At 44.8% G+C, this 9848-nt stretch overlaps 1 pseudogene; it reads left to right on the top strand.

The window, feature by feature from the left end:
* The first annotated feature begins 214 nt into the window (after positions 1-214).
* Positions 215-670, top strand: LOC104863083 (annotated as a pseudogene).
* Positions 671-9848: the final 9178 nt, after the last annotated feature.

Consider the following 9848-nt stretch of genomic DNA (forward strand, 5'->3'; position numbering starts at 1 on the left):
ATGTATATGAATAAACACACACATACATATGTATTTTTTAAGACAGTCACCATTTCACAAAAAGGACTTCTATTTTCAATAATCATGGGAGCTAGGTAATTCAGGTTTCCCACTAAGGAGAGCTACAAAACCCAGACAAATATATATATTTTTGAAAAATCTAGCGAAGCATTCTGGGAAAGCAGCAGCACCAGATCCAAGACAGCAGGCGCTGATGAAGGAGCATGAAGAGATCCACAAATGTGGAATGAAAAATTTCTGTAACATCCAGGTTCATGAAGCTAATTTATTGACTTTGCAAGGGCCTATTGTTCCCAACAACCCTCCATATGATAAAGAAAGGAGCCTTTAAAATTGAAATTAACTTTCCAGAGGAGTACCCATTCAAACCACTGAAGATCACATTTAAAACACATTTAAAGATCTATCACCCAAGCACTGATAAAAAAGTGCAGTTTTGCCTGCCAGTAATTAATGCTGAGACCTGGAAGCCAGTGACCAAGACCCAACCAAGTAAGCCAGTCCCTCATAGCACTGGTGAACAAACCTCAGCCTGAGCACCTGCTTTGGGCTGACCTAGCTGAACATTACTCTTAAGGACCATAAAAAATTCTGTAGGAATGCTTAAGAGTTTACGAAGAAATATGGGGAAAGCAACCTATGGACTTAAATCTGCCATACATTCCAGCAAGTGTGAGCAGTGGCCCCCAAGCAGAGCTTTCAGACAACCTGCAAAGCAGGACTCTGGCAAACTGACACATGCCCCAGGCTAGCGTCCACCTGTGCCTTTACTAGCTTTCTACAGTTTTCTTAACCAAAAATGATCTACTAACCTGTAAAGAAGGGATTATAATTTCAGATGTTCTTTTAAAAAAAAACTCTTGCTGGCCACTGATAGTCTCAGCTGCTCTGGAGGCTAAGGCAGGAGAATCACAAGTTTGAGGGCCTTTCCTGGGTACCATAAGCAACGCGGCCAGAAAAAAAAAAAAAGAAAAAATATATGTACACACATATACACACATATAAGAAGGGCTGGTGATGAAGTACCTTTGGGCTTTCTTCTTTCTTTCTTTCACTTTCTTTTGGTACCAGGGATCAAACTCAGGACCTCGCACTTGTGAGGCAGGTGGCAGAATGAACCACTGGGCTAGATCCCTGGCCTGGGCTTGTTTTTTATCTGAGGTGTATGTGAATTCTAAAAGAGGTAACAACATTTGAGCAAGACTTCTCAGAGCCCTGCATGGGCTAAGAGAGTGAAAGCCAACAAAGAATAGGAGAAAGGAGCTCATGACTCGTCTCCCACTTGAGATTCGGACACAGGGTTGTCTTTTAATTAGGCATTGGAGTTAAATGGAAATAGACTATCCCTTTCAGGCCACAGTCCAGCTTTGGATCCTGGCAATCGAAGGATTGGAACTGTGGTGATCATGATTGATTCTGAGCATTCCTATGTGCCTTCCTAAAAGCAAGTGTAAGTACTCTCCAGAGAAAGATGATATAAGCTTCGGCCTCGAGTGTGTTCTGCAGTTTTTTTGCAAGTACATCTGGCATATACAGTAATGAAAAAATAAGTAGGTATTTAAGGAGGCAGTAGCAACAGAAAACAGAAACAAACCTAGCCATGGATTTAGCTCAGTGGCACAGTGCCTCCAAGCATGAGGTCCTGAGTTTGATCCCTGATACAAAAAAGAAACCTAGAGGATTCTGAATACTGGCGCTATCAGTTACAGACTGAAGTCCGATTGCCGCATAATTAACTTCCCCAAAAATGTGATTTTTAAACCCAAATAAGACACCATTTAATTTAGTTTACATTTTTGTAGTTAGGCTGTGCAGCCGGCCCATCCCTGTGGTCAGTTGGTGGCGCAGCTGGTTGGCAGACCTGGGGGAGGTGGAGCTAAGGGCTCTCAGCTGCACCTGCGCATCTCCACTGCAGGGGGCCTCGCATCCGTCAGAGCCCAGCCTGAACACCGCTTCATGGTGTCATCAGGTCTCCCAGAAGCAAAAGCAGTCAAATCTCAGGCACAGGTGCTTTCCAGTTTCCACTTATACATTTGCTAATGCCCTTTTGGCCAAAGCAAACCACCTGGCCAAACTCAGCCTCAGGAGGTGGAGAAATGTACTCCACCTTTTGGCTGAGAAGCAGCAAATTTCCACTGCCAGTGAATGTTGGAGCTGGGAGAGGAGGAGCTCCTGACCAATTGTTTAATCTCTGAGGGCATATGTAGGACACCTGAGAATTCCTACGGCCGTCTCTCTCTCTCTTAGGAGCTCTGTCACCTGGTCAGAAGGGCAGTAGCTGTGATGTCCAGGACAAAGGCACTCCCTTTCTTCAGACCCTTTGAATGTTGAGTGTTGAAAATGAAAAGCTGCCTCCCTCACGTGCCACCTACAGGGCGGAGAGATGGCAGTGTGTGAAGTGGTCTGACCAGGCCTAACCTGATCAGCTGAGGCAGATGCAATGGGAACGGAAGAGCCTAAGAGCAGTGGCCTTGGGAACACGAGTGAAGGGTGCCCTGTGTGCAGGTGGCACTGGGCCCTGATACATTAACAGCATTTAGATCAAAGAATAAAAGTGGAAGTTACTGGGCTGGGGACTTAGCTCAGTGGTTCCGCCACCTGCCTCGCAAGCGCGAGGACCCAAGTTCAATCCCTGGTACCAAAAAATAAATAAATAAAATTACTTTAAGTCAAAGGATAAAAATAAAAATTTAACTCCAGAAAATAGAGTAAAAAGAAAATCTGCCCATATTGCCCAACTCAGATGCTGTACTCTTAAAACACCACATAGCATGTTCACAAAGGGTCAGCTGTCATTTCTCAACTTGCTCATCTGCTACGAGCTGCGGAGACACTGGCAAGCTAACAGATGGTAGAGTCCCATTTCAATCATACCATCGAACTGCCGCACCCCCCTTCCCTACAAATACATGTGGGTAGTTCATGGCTATAGCCATTAAATCTCTTCTCTTGACCATGTTACTTATTTTTATTATTGCTGGCGAGTTTTGAAAAGGACACCTCCATGGATGATCCACAAACTTTTATTGGAGCCTAACTAACCACAAGACAATCAAAACTGTAAATTGATAATGACTGTGTACTACGTATCAACCAGCAGCTGTTCTAAATTGTTCCATTAAATCCTCATTACCAGCACATAAAACAGTTACAAAGAACATGAGTGCCCACTTCATGGAAGATTGAACAATGTTCCCATTTTACAGAAGTGCAGACTGAGGCACTTGGTCTTCCCAAGTGGAGACTTGGGACATTGAGCAAGGTCACACAGCTTGTCAATCTATAATGAAGCCAGGATTTAAGTCCAGTATTCTTGCTCCTCAAAACTATCCTTTCCGATACCACCTGCTGTGTGTTCTGTGCGGTGACATAGAGTGCTCTGAGCAGATCTAGAGGACAGAGTTTTAGGCCCAGGAGAGGAGTCAGGGACAGCGCAGACCTGAGCAGACTGTGGTGCCCATGGAAATGCTCACTATGGTCACCTCATATGGGCGCTTAATGCACTGGCAGCTCCAGCTCACCATGTTCACCACGAGGCCATGCTTCCCACAGGCAGCTCCCGGCGGACTGGACACAGGCAGAGACACCAGGCCGGATCCCTGGACGTGACACCAGGACATAAACCCTTCTGGCAGGAGGCTGTCTCAGGACCCCGGAACAGCACTGCCGCACTTCAACAGAGGCCAGCACTGCTGGCTAACATTCTTCAACCGAGCCTTCTTCCTTCTGTCTTTTGCACAGGGCTCAAGCTTGCATTGCCGTCGATAACCCTTCCAGCATCTTTTTGGCTCCTTTCCCCGTTTTCCCCTTGCAGACAGTTCCCTATCTTGGCATCTATTTCCTGGAGGATGCAAACCAACACAAAGATCTTGCAGGATGAGCAGGATTCTGCATTGTCATTGTAACCGCTCTTGCAAACACCAAAACTTACTCACCAAGATCCAGCAGTCCTTTTCTCAGGCCTGGGTCACCTCCATCTGAAGCCACGGCTCACTTCAAACCTTGTCTCCTTCATTTTTTTCAATGTGAGTGTCGTGGACTTAATGTTTGTCATCCCCCTCCAAAAAAATTCCTGTGTTGAAGCCCTAACCCTCGGTATGGCTGTATTAGCTCTTAGGAAGTAATTACGGTAAATAAAACTATAAGGATGGAGCCCTGATCTAGTAAGATTGGTCCTTGCTTGAGAAAGAACATACTGGCCCTTTGCTCGTGGACTTGTAACATCCAAAACTGTGATAAAAACAATTTTTTAAGTAACTCAGTCTGCAGTATTTTGTTATAGCAGCCAAAGTTGACTGATACGGTGGATTGACTTGGTGCTCAATCTGCCCCAGCTCCTCTGAGACTTCATTTCTTTCTTCCCATGGTCAGAAGTCTGAAGTGAGTCGTAGGAGGTAAAGGTCATCATGTCGTATTAATAGAGCTGGTTCCTTCTCGGGGTTCTAGAGGAGAATTTGAAAGTGTTTTGATGAAAGCCTAGGAGGAGGTGGTGTCTGAGATAGGGTCCGAATGAGGAGGGACCAGCCGTGCGCAGTGCTGCAAAAGAGCCAGTGCAAGAGACCCACAATGGAAATGAGCCTAGTGCGCTGGTTTCCTGTTGTTGCTTTTAGCATATTACCACACAAAAAATGAAGGCAAAATCCGTGGCTTGCCACAACACCCATTTATTATCTGATGGGTAGAACTGACTATTTGTTTTCTTCTTTAACTCCTTCCGGAATACTGTACAAGTTCATGGTTGGAGACGCTTTGTTGGTCTCATTCCCCGCTGTAGCCTCAGAGGTTGAGACATCAAATCAAGTTATTTATAGAATAATTCTGTAGCTGAATGCAAAAATAATTAAATAAGCCATGGTACCTTCACTTCATATGATATAAAAGTCGATAAAGTACATGAGAGGGGTTGAAGAGAGAAGAGGGGAAGGGGGAAAAAAAGAAGCAAGATCTGTCGTGTACAGGTACAAATTCCCTATGATGAATGTTACCATTATGCATATCTAAAATGTACCGATAAAGTTAAAAACGCCCCCCCTGAAAGAACACTGACATGTTTACATCATATCAAGGGAAAAAAGCAAGATATAAATTACATATAGATGCACAGAAAAGGATGGCTAAAGAAAAATATCCTAAAATATAATAGTGTTTACTTTGGGACAGTATATTTATATTATCAATAGGGGTTTTTCTATTTTTAAAAATTTTCTACATCTCCAAAATTTTGGTAATGCGCATGTATGAGGTGTGATTTAAAAAGCGAATGTTTAAATTAAAATATATATATCACAGTTAAAGACGCATTGCCACTAATGACCTTCAAAATATTCCCCCTGGCTTTGAACACACTCTCGTCCCATCGTTCTTGCCACTTTATGAAGAAGTTCTGGAAGTTTTGTCATGAGGGTCTCTAGTTGGCTGCCCTGATGGCCTCAATCGAACCAAAGTGTTCACCTATCGTGGTCAGGGTGGATGAGGACACACGTGTGTTTCTACAAAGCCTCTCTTGCGTTGGATGGCACTTGGCAGCAGCATGCATGGTTTTTTCTTCTTTTTTTTTTAATCACACCTCATAAAAACAATCATGAAGGGGTGGGGGATAATGGAATAAAATTAAATTTTGAAAAAAGAAAGAAAGAAATGGTTGAGTAACTAACAACAACAACAACAACAAAATCATGAAAGAGGACTTCCAGAACTCCTTCAGAAAACAGCAAGAACGAGATAAGTGTACCCAAAGCAAAAGCGAGGATCTTGAGGGAGATTAATGGAGATGTATCTTTTACTGTAATACATTTCTTAAACCTTCACCATATGTTTCCGTAATGGCCTGGCTTTGTGTTGGAAATCATCCTTCTAACTCCTCCCTGGATGTCTTCTGATTCTCCTCGCCTCACTTCCCAGTAAGAGGCAGCTCATGGAGTTCTGAAGCATCTTGTGGTGCAGTTATTTTTCACATCTTCCCTCCCACTCCGCTCCCTATGGAAAGGAGAATTACTTCTTTACCTTTGTATTCTCAGCAGTTTTTTGTCTTCTTCCCTCGTGGCTGCACTTTAAGTACAGCTGCCCCATGGTACAAGAGCCTTCTATCAGGTCTCCCCACTAAGCTTTTGCTCCCCAAAATCTGCTGTCTAGTTGAATAGTCTATTGGAGATATCAGAATCTAGCTTAAAACAGAAATCACACCTTTCTCAGTAGGCCCCCATCCCAGAGGAGAAGCCAGGGCCATACTCAACGGATCCTTTCTTTCCCCTCAGAGAGGTTCATCCTCTCTGGCTCCTCTTCCTCCAAAGATGCCCCAGCCGCTCCCTCGTCTCCTTCAGGGCTCTGCTCAGATACTAGCCTACCAGAGAGTTCCTTCATGCCCACCTCTATGAAATGCAACACTCGTGCCCATAACTCTACAGCCAACCCCCACACACTCTGTTTTTCTCCATAGCACTTATGAACTTCTGGTGCAGTTAATTATTTATCATGTGGCCTTTTCCCAGCGAAAGCGCCCTGAATGAGAGCAGAGACCTGCTGGTTCCCAGAGACTGAGAACAATCTCTGCTGTACAGTTCTCTCTCAAATGTTTTCCCAATAGGGGGATTGAACCCAGGGCCTCTTGATGGCTGGACAAGTGTTCTACCGGTGAGCTTCACCTCAGCCCTAATTATTCTTTTATATGCACAAATTACTCAGTATATTGAAACAATGAATGATGCAAAATCCTGGAGGACCCAAGAGGGAGAAGGGAGGAAGAAGAACATCTATTTTGTTGTGACCACAGGGACAGTCCAGCAGCAACAACAAACAGAATTAGGCATCCCCATGAAAAGGGAGGTGGCCTAAAGGATGATGAAGCTGGGCTTTCTTTAAAAACAAAACCAAGCTGAGGATTTAGCTCAGTGGCGCTGCACCTGCCTTGCAAACACAAGGTCCTGAGCTCGATCCCCGGTACCAAAAAATGATACTAATAAATTAAGTAAATAAATAAAAATAAAAACAAAACAAACGCCAAAACACTGAGAGGACACCAAGAGGAGCACAGAGCAGGAAGACTGAGGGGCTCAGCAGCGAAAGCAGACTGGCTGTCTGGTACATTGCTCCTCTTATGAAACCTTCCCAAGGCGTGTTCAGATAAAATATTAAGGACAGATATAAAGTATGTCACTGCTAATTAAGAGGTATCAATGGGCTTTCTAAATCACCTTCTGAAGGGAGCTTGTAGGGAGGGAAGGATGTGACATTTAGAAAGCTGCTTCTCATAGCTAAGGCAGCCAGGCACATTCTGAATTAGCCACCACCAGGATATACTTCTTTCGCTGTGAATCAGAGCAGCGCTTACCAAGAGCATTGTGAAGAAGCTACTCTCTTCACCTAGGTGCTAGGGAGCTTTTAGAATATGCTGCATGCAAATAAGAAGTTGGAACTGTACAAAAATGCACTCTCTTGCAACCTCCCTTCTCCTTCTTCTTCTCTTCCTCCCAAGAAAAAGCCCAGTCCTTTTCTGAGCAGTATTAGAACCGGGGGAAGGGTGCTGGGGGTTAAACCCAGGGCATGATGAACACGAAAGCTTACACTCTGCTACAAGTGAGTCCAACCTGAGCTACAACCTCAGCCCCTAGGGATAGCATTTTGATTCCGAAAGTGATCCTAGAGGTAATGAAATTGAACTGCCTCTTTTTTGTGACTTTGTTAAGAGAAGGCAAGTCTGTTTCTGTTTCCAGGATCCTCAGAGAGCACACTGGAAATCAGACCAAGGGGTTAGGAGAGAGCAAGGTGGCAGTGCCTGTGCTTCCGGGAAGCTGACTGCCTCCAAGAGCCCTCCTTCCTGTGGCTGCCGTGGGTTGCCTCAATGGAATGGTCAATTACATTCTTAAAGTATGCCTTGCTTAGAGCTATCGTGTTCCAGCCTTTTTAAAAGTCTTAGGGAATCTCCTTCCCTTGGATCCACTTACTCCACGAAGAACAGTACCTTATGTCCCCACGAAGAGGCATCACCTTCCTGTTTGGCCATTCGGAGACAGTCCTGGGCTGAACCACCTGGTACCTTATTTGTACCTCACTGTTCAGCACCTAGCACCGTGTGCTGGCCTCCTTTCTTGCCCTGGGCCTGCTGCAATGCCTTTCACTTTCTCTCTAGTCACTCATATTTTATACTTCTTTCCAAAACAACTCAAATGTCCCAATTGCTCCACTAGCCTGTGCCAACCTCTGCAGTAGCTGCAAGGCTTCTTGTTTCTAAACTCTTCTCTCTCTTGCCAGGCATGGTCAATCACTATGCATTCGAAGCCAGCCTGAGCTACATAGTGAGTTCAAGACCAGGCTAAACTACATAGCGAGACACTTTCTCAAAAAGAAAAAGAAAATAAATAAATAAATAAATAAATAAGAAAATGAAAACAGTGTCTCTTACCCCGGGGAGTTCAGGACAACTTCGTGCCTCTAAGCTCCCTGGTCCTGCCCTAGTGCCTGATACTTGCTGAAGTCCTGCCAGATGTTCAGCTGCTCTTGCTAGTCAGTAAGGGCAGCTTCACAGCAGTCCTGTCCATGCCATGGCCCAGCTCACAGCAGAGGTCTGGATCATGGCACCTTTCGATGACTCTATCTTCAATTTGACAGTCATAAAACAGTGTCCAGTGAACCTAGACACCCAGACTTCTCACTTGAGAAGCCCTTGAGACCTTCTCCCTCAAGAGCTCTGTTAAATCCCCTGGGCTGGAAGGCTCTGGCTGAAAGCCCCTAATGCCCAGAACCAACCTGTCACAGCCAAACCTCAATACTATTACAAGCTGGTCTGATGCTCATAGCCAGGCCACTTGGTTCTCCTGTCGGATAGAATCCTTCTCAAGACAGAACCTCAGACAAGATTACTCTGACACCATGATAAAAGGAAACGCAACACAGCCACTTCATAGTTGTGTCTAAACACAAATAGAACTAAGGTCATTGTGCCCCTGTAAATCAATCTGTCATAAAACTGCCCCGCTTTCTGACAAAAACCCACTTCCTTAGATCTTCACCTAAACCATCTGAACAAAGCCTAAACGCTCTGAAGGGCTCTAACATCATCCTGCTGAGATACCACGATGCTTATTTCACACCGTGTTCCCGGTAGCCTTTGGATGAAACATATTGATAATTATAAAGAGCCACTCAACCATCTTGATATCCACAGACATCCTTGTCCCCAGTTTACACCCAGGAACATTGAGGCTGAAAGAGATCAAGTGGTTTAGCTGAAATTATACAAAGGGACTTCTAGTCCCGAGTCCAGTCACCTGATGCAAAGATTAGTCAATAGCCCGTATGCTTTTTTGTGTACATACAATATTTTACAAAAATGCAAGTAGAATGAAGAAAAAAGAAAACCGGGGGTGGTGCCTGTGTGGCCTTTTCCACCTACAGGATGGATGGATGGATAGATGGATGGATAGATGGAACAAGTAATCAGCACGGCTCCCACTAGAGTAAGCTGCAAATTTTCTCTGCTCCAAAATAAAAAGGACAGGGGTGTCAAAAATCTCATAAGGTAATACTGAAGGCAATAGTTTTAAAAGTCAAAGGCGAATGCCTGTTTTCGTAAACAGAATTCTGTCAATTCCAACAGGCATCAGTCTACTTAAACCCCACAACATTTGGATTAGCAATGGCTTTATGGGTGTAGAAGCCACTTCCTCTAAGCTGACCCGCTACGTCCCCGACCCGATCTGGGCTGGAAAAGAGCTTGCGGGTCGCCCAGCCGCCCTTCTCCCCACCGAAGCCTGGGGCTAAAGGTGTGTTGCGGCTTTAAATCCGGGAGGCTCGGCGGGGGTGGGACAGGCGTTGCCCAGGGAGACAGGCAG

The sequence above is a fragment of the Fukomys damarensis genome, unplaced genomic scaffold (genome assembly GCF_012274545.1).
Source record: "Fukomys damarensis isolate Sample0158 unplaced genomic scaffold, DMR_v1.0_HiC HiC_scaffold_37, whole genome shotgun sequence".
Lineage (NCBI taxonomy): Eukaryota > Metazoa > Chordata > Mammalia > Rodentia > Bathyergidae > Fukomys > Fukomys damarensis.